This window comes from Tenrec ecaudatus, chromosome 1, assembly GCF_050624435.1.
Source record: "Tenrec ecaudatus isolate mTenEca1 chromosome 1, mTenEca1.hap1, whole genome shotgun sequence".
Classification (NCBI taxonomy): Eukaryota; Metazoa; Chordata; class Mammalia; order Afrosoricida; family Tenrecidae; genus Tenrec; species Tenrec ecaudatus.
The window spans coordinates 65284214-65300711 of record NC_134530.1 but is presented as its reverse complement, the minus strand read 5'-3'; positions in this window follow the sequence as shown (position 1 = coordinate 65300711).

The window sequence follows — 16498 nt, the reverse complement described above, 5'->3', positions numbered from 1 at the left end:
AAAGCAAATTGCCTGGGGTGTGTGTGTTGGGTTGAGTGCTCTCAAGAGCTGAGACAGCCAAGGTGGGAAATGCCAGCCTGAGGAGTCAGGGAGCGCAAGGGTTAAGCACTTTGACTGTTAACTGAAAGGTTGGTGGTTCGAATCCAGCCAGCAGCTTTGCAGAAGAAAGACCAGGTGATCTACTTCCATCTAGATTAAACCAAAGCTCCCAAGCCCACTGCCACCAAGTCTATTCAGACTCAAAGCAGCCTTACAGGACATGGGGTTTCCAAGACTGTACATCTTTACGGAAACAGACTGCCACGTCTTTCGCCTGTGGAGCCACTGGGAGTCTCCAGCCTCCAAGCTGCTGGTTCACAGTCAAGTGCTTTTAACTACTTCACTGCCAGGGCCCCTTCCTAGAAAACCCTGTGGGTTCATTCTGCCCTGTCACATGGGGTCACTGTGGGTCCAAATCAATACCCTGGCACCCATAAAATCAACAGTGCCCTGCTGGCCTCACCCACAGCTTCCTGACCAGGTGGTTTCCTGGTCACAGGAAGGAAGGCCATGCAGTGGCGTGCCCTGGTTGCCACCCCTCCCCCAGGAAGTCATGCAGAGGGCACCAGCAAGGTGCCCACCAGGGCTCTGGGCCTCTTGGGGCCCAAGACGTGCAGAGTAGGTTCCAAGACAGAGCTGCAGGAGGAGATTTCTGTGCCACCCTTGAAATAGCCCAACTCCCCAGCCCCTGCTCTATGAGGCAGCAGGCAGATCCCAGAATAGCTCTTTCCAACTGCAAGGTGACCTAGTTAGCAGGTTCCTCTTGTCATGTGAGGCTGGCTGAGTAAGACATTCACCTGCCTCTACCCAGAGAAAGCCCAGTCTCGCACGCACCTCTCCCCTCTCCCCAGATGCAGCTCCCCTGTTTGCCAGTCCCAGCGTCTACACTCTGAGCACACCGCTGCCCAGCCTCAAAGCATGTTCACAACCATCTTCACCTTCAGTCTCAAAACAGGCCTCGTTACCGTCCCATCTCCCTGGAAGAGAGGCACAGAGAGGGCCAGCCAGGTGAGTAAGGATGCACAGGCTGGGAGGAGGCAGAGCCGGGGTCTGGACCAGACCTCCTCATGTCAAAGCCAGTGTCGTTGAGGGGCCCCAAGCTGCCTAGTCACAGCACCTCTCTTTCTCTTTCTCTCTCACTCTGTCTGTCTGTCTCTCTCTCTTTTCCCTAAACCATTTTATTTGGGAGCTCTTACAGACAACATACCATTTCACAGTTCAATCACATCAAGCAGTATTGTACGATTGCCACCACAATCAGTTTCATAACATTCTCTTCCTTCTTGAACCCCTGGATATCAGCTCCCCTCTACCCTCCCTCCCCCACTGTACCCCCAATGACAAAATACGAAGTTCAATATGAAAACAACAACAAAAGTACTGAAAACCAGATCAGGACCAAAGTGCATCAGAGTGTGTGGGGGTGGGGTGGGTGAAGATCAAATGACAAGGTTTTAACCATTCAAGTCCGATCTATCATTTTGATCTCCTGTAGTCATCTCTCCAATACCCTCTGCTTGATTAGTTTATTCCCATCCCTCAATTATAGTTAGAGGGAAATCACTGGAGGCTTATTTCCTATGTACATCTCACAAAGGTATTTTGGGCTTCCACGGTCACCCATCGCCCTCTGCAAACCAGAATCTCACGGTTTCGGCTGTGAGATGATCCCCACTTTGGCTTTGGATTATATGACTCACCTTCCTTCGGTGACTGATGTTGGTGTGCTTCTTCCTTGTGGACTTAGTTGACATATCACTTAGATAGCTGCTTGTTTGGAGATAAGCCTTCAAGACCTCAGATGTTATTTTACCTGACAGCTGGGAACCATCTAATTTCTTCACCACACTTTGCCACAGCACCCCCATCTTCTGTGTTTCCTCTATGGGGCACATATTGAGCAGGGCCATATTGTAAGAACTGATTGTTCTTAAATTGGAGCTAGCATTTAGTGTGAGCCCCAAATCCACTCCTGGGTCTATGTTTTTTATTTGCCTTTGGCTCCCCTTAGAGACCTCCTTGACAATTTATGGTACAGAATCTTATCGATCCTCCCCTAGATCCGTGGTCCTCAACGTTCCTAATGCCGCCACCCTTTCATACCGTTCCTCATGTTGTGGTGACCCCCAACCATAAAATTATTTTCGTTGCTACTTCATAATTATGATTTTGCTATTGCTATGAATTAGGTGACCCCTGTGAAAGGGTCATTTGAGCCCCAAAGGGGCCTCGACCCACAGGTTGAGAACTGCTGCCCTAGAGCATAAGGATCTTCCATTAATAATGCCATTGATTAGTCCCTGGTACTAATTTTTGAGACAAACTGTTAAGGGAGGGATAGTGGATCGATGTAGGCTAACTACATTTCAAATAGCTGAATGATTCCCCTGAAGTCGGCTGTCAAGTTTCCAATAATATTCCCTGACAATGTCAATCACAGGTCTGCTGTATAATATATGTCTTCATTCAGCAAGTAGGGCATCGATGTCCCAAGTCAATGTTTGTCTGCCTACTGACAGGGCAATACTCTTGGTGTAGCTGTCCTTTGCTTCTCCCAACACAATGAATTTTCAGTCTTAAGGCATCAGGTTACAGGTGTGGACGAGGTAGAGTCCAGTTCACCTAGAGTATTTTCCACATCGGATCCCTCTAGTATGGCCTACAGCCTTTGCAGTATGTTGTGCGCCTTGAAGACACAGGATTCAATGCCCCAGTGTTCTGTGGCACTTGGCCCAGGTCCCTAGAGGGTGTCCAGAAACTCAGGCCAATGTGGCTTCTTAGGTGCATATTACCAGGCTAACTCCCCACTTAAGGTCCTGACTTGACTTCCCAATTAGTGTCTTTCATTTGTTTGATAGGAATATCCGCCTGCCGGGGTGCACCTTAGCATGACTTTGCATGGCACCCACTAAATGGTTGGCAACGGGTCAGGCTTCCATTCAACAATTTCTATACAAATTGTTCAGTGGCATCGATGACACTTTTTTTGTAACTAACGCAGGAGCATTCTCAGTATTTCCACCCTGGTTGTTCCATTTCTATGTGTCTAGCTTCCTTGTCCCCTGACCATTGACAATTTGATCCCAGCTGACGAGAGGAGCCCTCCACCAAAGTGACCTTTAAGATACACCCCTAGAGAGGATGGTGTGTGGTCCATTGGCACCAGCTGGGCTCTCTACCAGGCTGTCTGGCCGCCCTGGGCAGTGGACCGGATGCCCTGCAAGCCCGAGCTTGTCCCTACAGCAGTGGGCTCAGACAGCGTCTGCCCTTTTGTGATGGACCAACTTGTTCCACGTAAACACTTCCAGATCCCTCCACGTCAGTTGTTCCATGGTCTCGTCACTGTTTGGGGGGATGCGTAGTATCTCACTGTGTATATATATACACCAAAGGTTTCTTTATCCATTCTCTGCTGATGGGGGTTTAGGCTCTTCCGAATCCCGCCCTGGTGAACGGGAGCAGACCTCTCTTTGAGGAGCCCTGGTACTCCGCCTCTGCCAGGCTGCCGGAGCATCCGGCTGGAGACCTGCTTACAGGGCTTGAGATAAAAGACTTTGATGTCCAGCAGCCCCGGTTTGCAGTTAGGTGTCTCTCAGCTCGTTGGAGAGTTGTTTCCATTTGCCTTTTGAGCCTCCGTTTCTGCATCCGTAACGTGCAAATGAAATCACAGCCGCTCCTAGTGTTGTTACCAAGAGTAAACAAGAGCGTGGATGTCAAGTTTCCAGAAGGTTCCTTTCACTTTGCACGACCCCATCAAGGTAGCTCTTACTGGGCACTGCTATCATTGACATCCTGAACCTAATTGAAAGAAAATAAACCGAGGACCGACCGGTGTCAGGGGAGAGTCACAGCGCAAAGGACTGTGGGGCTCTCCCCACACCAAAAAGCCGCGGTTGGGAGGGGTAACACGATCCGGAGAGTCGGAAGCAGAGGCCTGGTTCTGCTAGGTGATTGATGGTGCCTACTGGGTGAGGCCATGGACTGCATGGGCTTCCCTGACACTCATCTGAGGAGGGAAGAGGGTGTAAGGCAGTGCCCATCTTGGTGTGTGCTACAAGAGTGGCACACTTCCCTGGCAGGGAACTCAGAAGGGCTGGGTGCCTGTTCTGGTCCCCGTCTTTGGGATCAGAGGGACAGTGTTGGAGAGAAGATGGGGACAAGAGATTAGGGGGGACCCTGATGTCAGAAGCGAGGACCTAAAGAGAGAAGTGACTGCGGTCCAGTGAAGACCACTGGGCTCATCGAAGGAAACATCTGCCATTCATTCGTTCTTTTTTTGTTGTTTTTTTTTTAACTTTGCACTGTGAATTGGGTAAAGGCTGACTGAACAGATCAGTGTTCCAGCCAGCCAGCCATACTAATTCTGTGTCGTATCACTGATTGCAAACCCCCACAGTTTAGCATGGCGTAGCCCACTTCCTCCTGGGTTTCCTGTTTCTGTTCTCCATTCATCCTATCTGTGAGACACAGAACCTCCGTTGACCCATCTGTAGAAGTTGGGCATAATGTGAACTTGTGGAGGATGTGGTGAGGCTCATGGGATGGTGTAGCACCAGCACCGTGCCAGGCCGCTGTGGGGGCGGGGGAGATGGCTGAGAATCTGAATCTGAGCAGAGCAGAGCATTACTTCCAACGAGACACCATCTTTGAAGGCCTTGGAATGATGCAGAAGCGAGCATCGCTCCTGAAATCCACTCTGACTGAGATCGATGGACACGCAGGGTTCGGACGGCATCTCAGGGAGGAGGAACAAGGGAGACAGATGAGTAACCCAACTTTCCACTACATTCTGGGGGAAGCTTAAACTCTCCTACGGTGCTGTCTCTGTGACCCCATGCTACCCCCTCCGGTCTCTCCCTCCGCTCCAGTCTCAAACTCACATTCCCTTCCTCCCACCACACCCCTTCAGCTGGTTTGATTTTCTCCTGCTCACTGTCTGTCTACCCTTGCGGGCTCTGTCTGTCTCATTCCCTAGGCAACCTAGGTCCTAGTAATACCGGTACATAGCATGTGCTCAGTGTCATTAATTGCCGTGAGGTTAATTCCAACCCCGAGAGCTTCCAAAGCTGTGATCTTTCGGAAGCAGATTGCCAGGGTGGTCTTTGAAGGCACTTCTGAGTGGGTTTGAACTACTAACCTCTCAGCTAGTCAAGAATTTAACCCTTCGGTCCACTCAGACTTCTATGTGCTTTAGTAAACAGGGCTAGAATGTTAGTGGTGATGGTGATATGTGACATTGAGTTGATTCTGACTCATCAACCTATGAGGCAGAATAGAACTGCCCTCACAGAGTGAAAACAGGTTGATGAAAAACCAGTAACGGGTCCAGACCTTCAGAAGGAGGGGGTGTAAAATTGGCCAGACAGGGTCACATGATTTCCTCTCACTTGACCTGGAGGAGAGAGGATACCCATCAGCCTCAGCACATGGCTTTCCCGTGAACCAGAGGTCAGGTTTGCTTTCTCTCTTCAATTTTGTTACCAATTCTGGCACCACCGGTCCCTCCCACCGCATTCTCTGTTCCTCGACTGGGTTCCATCGTTCATTGCAGCGGCCACACAGAACTCAGACGTGCTCGTGGTCATGGGTGTGGTTTGGGAAGGAACAGACTTGGGATACTGTTCTTCAGTCAGGATAGCTTCTCAGGCACTCACAGACAGACCTCTCCCTGACCCTTGGCCTCTTGGCCCTTGGCCCTCACCCTTTAGGTCCTTTGGCCACTTGGGTGCTCAACCCCTCAGCCCTTAACTCTATCTATGAGTACCTAGAGAGACGTCACCCTACAGGAAGCTTTCACCCAACCACACTCAACCTTCCAGAGTCAGCAGATAAGTGCCCAGAGGCACCCTGCTCCACCAGGGAGCCTTCTGCCCAAGGCACTTTTGCTCCAAGGATCTGTGAGCCTAGATCCACCCAAGTGCCCAGAGGCACCACACTGGTGCCTGAAGGCATTTCACTGTCTTACTCTGTGGAATCGGGAGGCCAATGCACCATCTCTGCTGCCCCCATTTCTCTGCCAGTGCTTCCTTCTCTCTATCTCCCCCCCCCCCACCCTCTTCTACTCCTGGGTCTATGACAGTGGTTCTCAACCTTCCTAATGCCGCGACCCTTTAATACAGTTCCTCAGGTTGTGGTGACCCCAACCATAAAATTATTTTCGTTGCTACTTCATCACTGTAATGCTGCTACTGTTAAGAATGGGGCAACCCCTGTGAAAGGGTCCTCCAGCCCCCAAAGAGGTCGTGACCCACAGGTTGAGAACCACTGGCCTAGGCGCTCCTCAGCACTGAGATTCTGGGTCCAAAGGAGATGCTTCACTCATAGCTCTTCCTTCTGGGGGCAGTGAGTTTCCCCACCCCCATTTCTGCCTCTGGGCTGTCTCAGTGTGCCTGGTGGGTAGCAAGGCTGACCAGTCTGCTAATTAGAGTTCTATGCATCTTATAGGTGGAAGACCAGTGACAAAAGAGGAAGACTGTCTATGAGATGGACTGACTGTGGGCTCAACATGGTTGGATGGTGCAGGACTGGGCACTGCCCCTTCTGTTGTGGAGAGGGTCACCAGGAGAGCAGACTGGGTGGCACCTAGCAGCAGCCACCTTGCATCTGATTCCCACACCCAGTCGTGTTCCACGTACCTTGTGTGCACACCGTATGAGCAAGCTGTCGGACACCCTTGGTGAGCTACAAGCACCTCATTTGCATAGTCTCACCCAGTCATTTAATGGGTCTTACAAGGTTTCGTTGGGCAGTTAACCACTCAGTCAGCAGTTTGAAGCCACCAGCTGTGCCGCCCACGTGGGAAGAAGCTTTCTACTCCTATAAAGAGTTACAATCTCAGAAGTTCAAAGGCATGGCTCTACCCCAACCGGTGGGTCGCTATGAGCCAGAATCCACTGGACGACAGAGTATTGGGGTATTGGAGGCCGTGGTAAGAAAGGCCCTATGAACGTGATCTTGCGCATCGCAGGGGTCATGCAGGAGGTAATGGAATAGGCTGAGCTGAAAGGGAGGACTGAAGAAATCCAGCTAAGCACTATGGGTGACTATTTCCAAAAAGAGACAACAGAACTCAAGACCAACCAAGTGTTGGGATTTCATCGCCAATGATCAGGTTTCAGGTCCCAGGGACTGGGAGGAAGTCGTGTCTTGCCATTAGCAGAAACTAACTGGTTCCTCAACCCTCTGGCCTCCCTCTTCGAAGAAAATCCTGGGGAGGCACAGGAATGCAGATGCAAATCAGCAGGTTCCCATTCCAGTCAGCAGAGGGCATCGTAGCAGGATCTTGGGGGGGCGGGGGAGGGGGGGCGGAGGATTTTACAGAGTGATCTGAACAGGTCTCCAGGAGTCATGACTGGAGGAGCCAGGTCCTCGGAGGTGGTGAGGAAGGTTTGGGAAAGGACTGAAGAGAGAAGAGAAGGGGCAAGACGGAGAGGTCTCCTATGAGAGCTGGAGTGGCACTCTGTCTCTTGCTTCCCTCTTGAGTCCTTAGGGAAGCAGTGTGGCCAGCCTGCCCCCACTTTATGCCTCTCCTGTGAGCAAGGACACAGGGAGGGGGAGGCTGAGATACTTAACAAAGGGACATTCTTCCAGCCACAGCCAGGAATCAATAGAGGCTTGTTTGCCCTGCTCCCTGGGGAGCAGCCAGGTATGCTGGTAAGGGGACCTGGGCAATGGGGAGAGGACACCAGGACGCTGAGTCCCTCCTGTGCCAGCCTGGAACATTGTTCTGGGCCCCAGCGGGGGGTTGGGGAGCACACCTATGGCTTGGAGCTCTCCAGCCCAAGACTGGAGTTTACTTGGCAACAATGCAGAACAAAGCTCAATTTCTTAAAAAGTCTGGACTGGTTGGGACTAAAGGAACCCCCAAGACTGTTGCCAAGAGATACTCCTGAAACTCTGAACTGACCTCTCTCTGCGGTCAACTTTTGGCTAAATGACAGATCGCCCCATAAAACGAACGATACCGCTCACCAATACTATGTTCCTATAGCAAGTCATCCCCATGAGCGCCAGCAGTCAACATTTACCCTAAAACAAAGTTGTTGGGGAGAAGAGTGGGGGCTGCGAGAGGGGCGGGGGAATGTGATGATTGGAATCAGGGCACCTGGAATGGAAATGAGCCGCGGACTGACTCGCTGTGGGAGTGTGGTCAGAGCCATGGACCCCTCTACAGTACGTGGTACGTGGGAACATGATTTGCTGTGTAAACTTTAGTGGGAAACACAGTGAAATATAATTTTAAAAAAACAAACACTGGGGAGCCCACAGGCCCATCTCCTTTGAGGCTCAGAGGCAGTGACCTGCCCACCTTCACTTGGCAAGTTTGCTGGGGGACCTGCTTGTCTGGGATCAGTGGCAGCTCACTTTTGTGGAAAAGTGTTGACCTCGTCAGGGGAAGACCTGAGCCTAAGCCCCAGCTCCAGGCTCTCTCCTAACTTCAGTTTCCTCATCTGGAAAGTGGGCATGGTGACACCCCAGGGTGAGCGGGAACCATTGGGTGGATGAAAGCAGTGGACAGAGCGAAAAGTGCTTTGATAATGACCAGGTGCCTGTGCTGGCCAGAGGCTACCGGAGAGACCATTGTCACTAGAAGACCCTGAGGAGTGTGTGTGTGTGTGTGTGTGTGTGTGTGTGTGTTGGGAGGGGGGTGTGCAGCTGGCACCAGCCCCACCACATGGCAGAGTCTTGCTACCCGGTGCCCAATGCTCAGGGCAAAGGAGTCTTAGTTCTCATTTGCTCAGCAAACCCAGCTGCCTCAGACACCCTACCTCTCCAGCCCTATCTTTCCTCCTTTCTCCACTCTTTCTACCCCTCCCCAGTCACCCCCCACACCCCACACACACCACCACCACCACATACATGAAACTCAAACCCAGTGGTTCTCAACTTGTGGGTCACGACTCCTTTGGGAGTCAAACAACCCCTTTCACAGGGGTCGCCCAATTCATAACAGTACCAACATGACAGTGATGAAGGAGCACTGAAAATAGTTTTATGGTTGGGGTCCCCACAACATGAGGAGCTGTATGAATGGGCCACGGCGTGAGGAAGGTGGAGATCCACTGCTCAAACCTATTGCCCTTGAGAGGATCCCAGCACATGGTAACCGCATGGAAACCAGGGAGCAGTGCTCTGCTGCTCACGCGGGGTCTCCATGAGTCAGGATGGACGAGATGGCGGCCAACAACAGCCATCGACACAGAAATAGATAGCCAGGCCTTTCTTCCTCAGCACTGCGGTGTGGGTTCAAACCACCTTCCTTTGGGGTAAGAGTTGAGCACAAACCATCGTACCACCTACAGACCTTGTTTCTCTCTGACAGGGGCTGACATGTCACAGGGTTGGAAAGAAATGGTCATAAGACTGCTCTGGAGTGCCATCATGCCCATTTCACAGGTGACAAAACTGAGGTTCGGAGACTGCAGTGGACAGGCTGGGGTCACCCAGTTGGGGAGTGCCTGAGAAAGATGCATTTGTACAGACTCAGGTCAGCTCATGCAGCTCCCCACACCCCAAGTTGCTCGGCCCCTCCCCACCCCTCCTTATAGCTGCCACCCAGCTCCATGACCCCGGGCAAGCTGCCTTCCCAAACCACCAGTTCTAAGGTCCCACACGTTGTTTCATGTTGAGCCAAAACCTGCTCCTAGAGATTAGACTTGGCTGGGGCTCGGATGTGACCCGGGGTGGACAAGAGGGAGGGGGAGGGTCTGCAGCACAGGTCTGCTGAGACGGCCCAGAAGGGACCAAGGTGACCTTGATCAGCATCTCTCCATGCTTCCAAAGAACACTGCCCAGATGGAGTTCTCTGCCGTCTCTCCAGAGGGGGCGGGCTTTGTAGGGATGGCCAGAAGCAGAGAGAGGGCCCTGAGGTGGGTCTTGCCCATGCTGGGGGGTCTCATTTGAAATTCATGCTTGCTGACCATGCCCAGGCAGCCACTATTGGACGTCCACATCCCATGCCCCAGGTTGAGGCACTTTCTTGCTTTCCTGTGTCTGTCTTTCCTGCCTTCTTCCCACTCCTGCCCTCCAGCGCTCCTCCCACCCTCTCTGGCCACCCAGCTCACTGGGTACCCAGAAACCAACAGGAGAGACCCCGGCACTAGTTGACACCCCCTTCTGCATCTGTGATCTTGTTCGTAGCTCCTTTCCTACTGCTGGGGGTGGGAAGCTGAGCTTCCTGAGAAGGCCAGCCCCTCCCTGTGTGAATGGCCGACCCCACCCACACCACACACACAAAAACGGGCAAGAATCAGGTGTCATGAGGTTGACTCCGATTCATGATGACCTCATGTGTGTTAGAATAGAGCTATGCTCTGCTGGGTTTTTCAGCTGCTGGTTTGAGGGAAGTAGATCCTAAGGCCTTTCTTCTGAAGTACCTTTAAACCAAAAAACACCCACTGCCGTTGAGCCATGCTGATAAGGCAATGCCAACTGCTCTGTATAAGAAGTGCCCCACGCCTCCTTACAAAAGCAGATGGTCTCATCTTTCCTAGCAGGGGCGTGAGTGGGATCCAGCTGACCTTGCAATCAGCAGCCCAGCGCATAACCCACTGCACCACCAGGGCTCCTTGGGGTACGTCCGGTGGACTCAAACCACTGACCTTTCTGTGAGTAGCCAACCTCATACACCATTAGCACCACCCAGGGAGCCCACGCTGAAACAGCTCTATCCCCGTCCTACAATTACTATTCCTCTCTTGAATAGATTATCCTCATAAGAATGCAAAAGATGCTGTTTATTATTGCTCTCATTTTAAAAAACACATGAACAAAAATCAACCCTTCTCACAGAACCTAGGCTTTCTGGATCCAGGAAGGCTAGACAAACCCCAGAAGCTATTGCTCTGAGATGGTCTTTAAACCTTAAGCCAAAAACAGTCCCCTGAAGTCCTCGTCAAACCAAAGGATCATTTAACTTAAAAATAGGTTCGCATCGATCACATTTTCAAACGGAAAGAACTGAAGGAAAATTCAGCCTCCAATTGAAATATTGGTTCTACGAGCAGAGTATTGATCAATGCAGGAGACGCCAGAAGAGGGTGGGAGGGGCACACAGTCACCATACCAAAAGGAACTGGTCTCCTCTCAACGAGTTCAAGAGGTAGCACGTGATCAAGAATCAACGACATTGAAGGAGGAAGCTCAAGCTGTGGTGAAGGCACTGGTAAAGAAGCAAGGCTCCAGGAATGGATGGACTCTCAGTCGAGATGTTCCAACAGCTACAATGCTAGAAGCACTCACTTATCCACTCCAAGAAGACAGCTAGACGTAGACATCAGCAGGAAGGGTTTCAGATTGGTAACTATTCCAAAGAAAGGAGATCCAACAAAATTCAGACATGATGGATCAATATTAAATCACATACAAGTAAAATTATACTGGAGATAATTCAATAACTGATGCAGGAGTACATTGGCAAGGATCTGCCAGGAATTCAATCTAGACTAAGGAGAAGACATGGAATGAAGACTATCATTGCTGATGTCACATGGATTTTAGCTGAAAACAGAAAATACTACAAAGATGTTTGTGGGTTTTCTTGACTGTGTTTAAAAAGAACATTTCAAGATTTGTCTGGAAGTACAATGTTGTATGTGCTTGGTATAGGATATATAGAGAAGATATATTATATGCCTATAAGGAAACCCAGTTAATACAACTATTTTTCAAATCTGGGCACCAATAACTGAAGCCAGTAATAAATAAAATAAAGAATTGAACTAACTCCTTAGTCTGAAGTTGACCAAATGAGCAGTCAAGATATAGTGATAAGACTTTCACTAAAGAGAAAACAATGGGACCAATGGTTCCAAGGGAACACGGGAGAGGGGAAGGTGGGGCAAGGGAAGTGGGTTTTAACAAACCCAGGGACAAGGGAACAACAAGGGATCTAAAATCGATAGTGAGGAGAGTGTAGGAGGGTGCAGGAGGTCTGGTAGGGCTTGATCAAAGGCAATGTAACCGAGACCATAGTTCAGAGACGTGCATAGCCTTGTCTTTGGAAAGGATGTTGCAAAGTCGGTCTGGTAGATGCAGTCAGGGTGGAATGTAGCGCTCATCATTTGATTGCCCTTTTGACCGAGTTCAAGTTGCTTCAATTTTTAATATTTTCTGCTTGCTTTTCAACTGAGGGTTTCCTCTATTTCATTTTGTCATTGTTTGTTTGGTTCGGTTTTTTAAGACTTTTTGTGTATGCAATCCAGGACAGGTCCATCTAGAGCGACGGTAAGCTTGGGAGGAAATGGGGAGCTAAAAACGCTGAGGATGAGAGCAAATGCTCCGAAATCGATTGTGGTTTTAGTTTAATGATTGATGTACGACATTTTATGTTGTGCGAATTATATTGTAATGATATTGATAATGATTGTGATATTATGACCATCATATTTATATTTGTGTTGGGTGGATTACATTTACATATAATATTAAGCTATGATAGGTAAATCTTCTGCACAAGATCTCTTTAAAGTGTTGAACTGCAAGGACGTTACTTTGAGGACAGAGGTGCCCCTGACCCAAACCATGGTGTTTCAGTTGCCTCACGTGCATGTGGAAGTTGGACATTGGATAAAGAAGATACGGGAAGAATCGCTGCATTTGAACTGTGGCGCTGGAGAAAACTATTCAAAGTACCAAGGACAAACAGATCTACCTTGGAAGATCTATCGCCAGAGCTCCTTAGAGACAAGGATGGCAGGACCTTGTCTTGCACACTTCAGAGAGACCGGTCCCTGAGAAGGCGAACCTTATTGGTAAAGTAGAGGGCCAACAAGGGAGAAGAAGGCCTTCAAGGAGATGGACGGACACAGTGGCTGCAGCAGTGGGCTCAGGCACAGGAACCATGTAAGAATGACACAGGACCGGAAGTGTTTCATTCTGTTGTGCGTAGGGTCATTATGTGTCCCAACCAACTCTATGACACTGAACTACGTGTCTGTGACTAGAGTCTCATTTTGGAGGGAGTTCTCTGGCATGCTAACAGACCCATTCAGGTGGGATGAAGTCTCCGCTTTAGTAGGCTAGGCGGTGTGAACAAGTCATCAACCTCTGTTTTCCTGGGGAGTATGGTCTGCTGAAAGACAAGAAGCACACCTCCATCTAGGAATGAGCCTCTCTGGAACAGGAAAACAACCCCCAGGATCACTGGAAGAAGAGCCACCAGTAGCGCCTGCTTGCGATCTGCTTGAAGTAGTGGAGGCTGAGACTACAGGTACCAGATGCTGTGACACAGAACCAAAGGGGTCAACAAAGACCAGAGGCCAAGGCAAGAAGATCACGAGACAGCGCGAGACCTAACACCAAGACTCCGAGACTGTGAGGCAGAAGAGCAGGCTGAGGACAAGAGACCTCATGGCTGAGAGGTGGCGGGAAGGAGAGAAACTTGGCTACTGACTGATGAGAGGTGGTGCTGTGGACCAGTGATTATCCTTAATGTTTTCCGATCTTTATTTTAACCGTTTCATTGCCATATAATTCCCATGTCACCATTCAATGGTTTACATGACTTAGAGTTGTGAATCACCATGATCAATTTTAGAACATGTCCTCATTCTTGCACTAATTATTATTAGCTCCTCATTTCTCTCCCTAACTCCAAGAAATTATACTTCCTATTCTATGGATTTACCGATCCTGGATTTTATATAAAGAAAATAATACTGACAAACTGCTTTGACAGAGGAGCCCCCACCTCAGCGGGGCCAGTTTTCCAACATCCAGGGGAAGGAGGAGATCGCTCAGTTGCTGCAATACAACAGTGTGGTAAGGTCACACCAAATCAAGAGACACTCTTACGAGAGTGGTAAGCAAACCTTACTGGAAATTCAAGTCAGGATGGGAGAGGGGTCCATGGAGCTTGGAGATGCCTACTGCTAGTGGGCAAACTAGGTGAAGAAACCACTCATGGGGTCAGACACGCTTCATGATATTATATAGGCCCCAAGGGTTCTTCTATATATACCCGGAACGATGCTTCTAATTGGACACTTAAGACCTAGTTTCTATCCAATTCTTGGAGACCCAGGCCATGTGCTACAGACTAGGAACTTTACACTCTGTCCTTTGAGGCCCACAACCTCCTTCATAGCCACGCCAGAAGGATTCCATGTGTAAACCCCACTAAGGGAACCGAGCTTTACTTCAGACTCACCTGTAGCAGATTTAAGGAGCTGACGAACTCCCTTGGACTGGCGGCTGGAGTGCCGTAATGTAAGAAGAAGCAGATGGTCACTCTCCCAAGGTTATGGGATTGGGGGTCATTGGACTTCGGTTCAGATCTCTTGCTTTGAGCATGCCAAATGAATGATGGTCTACCATATATTTATTATTTTAATACTTTCATATAACATGTATTAGTCTATTAGGCACGGGTCTGCCTTTGTGAATGAGTGTTGCTGAAAGTCTTGCCCTATCACCAACCCCCAGTGTGTGTGTAGCTTCTAGTCACTTAAGAGTTTAATCTGTACAAGTCAACAATTGCATGCATCACAGCCCGAAGAAGGCCTATATTTGCATAATTTTCTATACCATTGGCTAAATTAATGACACTATCAATAGAATTATATTATGACCCTGGGGGTGATTTAAAATGATCGCTATTGAGAGGGACATGTCTGGTCAGAGCACATGGAAACAAATGAAGGGGGAGGAAGAGAGAGTGGAGCACATCCTGGCCACCAAGCCTTGAGGACGATATCCCTGCTCAGAGCAGCCAATACACAGAGAGGACGATATGGCCGGCCCCTCTATGAGACACGACATCCCTCACTGACCCGTAGCACTATAGAGGACAGCACTGGAGACACATTATGGGAATTGACCCCGATATGACCCCACCACACCAAGGCAAAACATTAAGGGCGTGCAACAGAACAGCAAGAGGAACAGAGCAAGGAAGTCCCAAGGGAGTACCAGAAATAGACTTTGGGACCAGGGAGTGGCACTCCATCAGACTCAACCAGAAAACACACCTAAAAGACAAGAGTCCTTGAACTATTTACAGGCTTTTTGTTGGTTTTTTTGTTTGTTTTCTTTTCTGTTGTTGCTCTGTTTTGCTGTCTTGTTTTTGTGCATGCTATTATCTCTGCGGGTCTATCTAGATAAGATAGGCTGGATAAACAATTTGGAGGAGAAAACAACAAGACCGATGGTTCCGGCGGGACATGGGAGAGGAGGAGGTGGGGTAAAGGAAGTGGTATTTACAAACCCAGGGACAAGGGCACAAGTGATCAAAACTCAGTGGTGAAGTGAGTGTAGGAGGCCTGGTAGGGCTTGATCAAGGGTAATATAACCGAGAGCAATTACTAAAACCCAAATGAAGGCTGAGCATGATAGTGGGACAAGAGGAAAGTCAAAGGAAATAGAGGAAAGAGCTAGGAGGTAAAGGGCATTTATAGAGGTCTAAATAAAGACATGTACACATGTAAATATATTTATATATGAGGATGTGGAAATAGAGCTATGTGCATATATTTATAGGTTTAGTATTAAGGCAGCAGATGGACATTGGGCCTCCATTCAAGTACTCCCTCAGTGCAAGGATACGTTGTTCTATTAATCTGGCATTCCATGATGCTCACCTTTCCGACACAATCACTGAAGACAAAGCAGGTGCATAAGCAAATGTGGTGAAGAAAGCTGATGGTGCCTGGCTGTCAAAAGTTACAGCGTCTGGAGTCTTAAAGGCTTGAAGATAAACAAGGCCATCTAGCTCAGAAGCAACAAAGCCCACATGGAAGAAGCACACCAGCCTGTGCGATCATGAGAGGTGTCAAAGGGATCAGGTATCAGGCACCAAAGAACAAAAAATCATATCATTGTGTAGGCAACTGGACATCCCCTTACAGAAGGGTCATGGGGAGAAGACAAGCCAGTCAGGGTGCAGTGTAGCAACTATGAAACATATAACTTTCCTCTAGTTCCTAAATACTTCCCGCCACCCCACCCCCCACTATCACGATCCCAATTCTACCTTAAAAATCCAGCTAGACCAGAGGATTTACACTGGTACAGACAGGAACTGGAAACACAGAGAATCTAGATATCCCTTCAGAACCAGTGGTGAGAGTGGCCATACTGGGAGGGTAGAGGGAGGGTGGGGTAGAAAGGGGGAACTGATTACAAGGATCTACATATAACCTCCTCCCTGGGGGATGGACAACAGAAAAGTGGGTGAAGGGAGACGTTGGAAAGTGTAAGATATGAGAAAATAATAATTTATAAATTACCAAGGGTTCATGAGGGAAAAGGGAATGGGAAGGGAGGGTAAAAAATGAGCTGATACCAAGGGCTCAAGTAGAAAGCAGATATTTTGAGAATGATGATAGCAACAAATGTACAAATGTGCTTGACACAATGGATGGATGGATGGATTATGATAAGAGTTGTACAAGCCCCCAATAAAATGATTAAAAATAATTTTATATACAATTAAAAATAAAATTCTCCCTATCATAAAAAG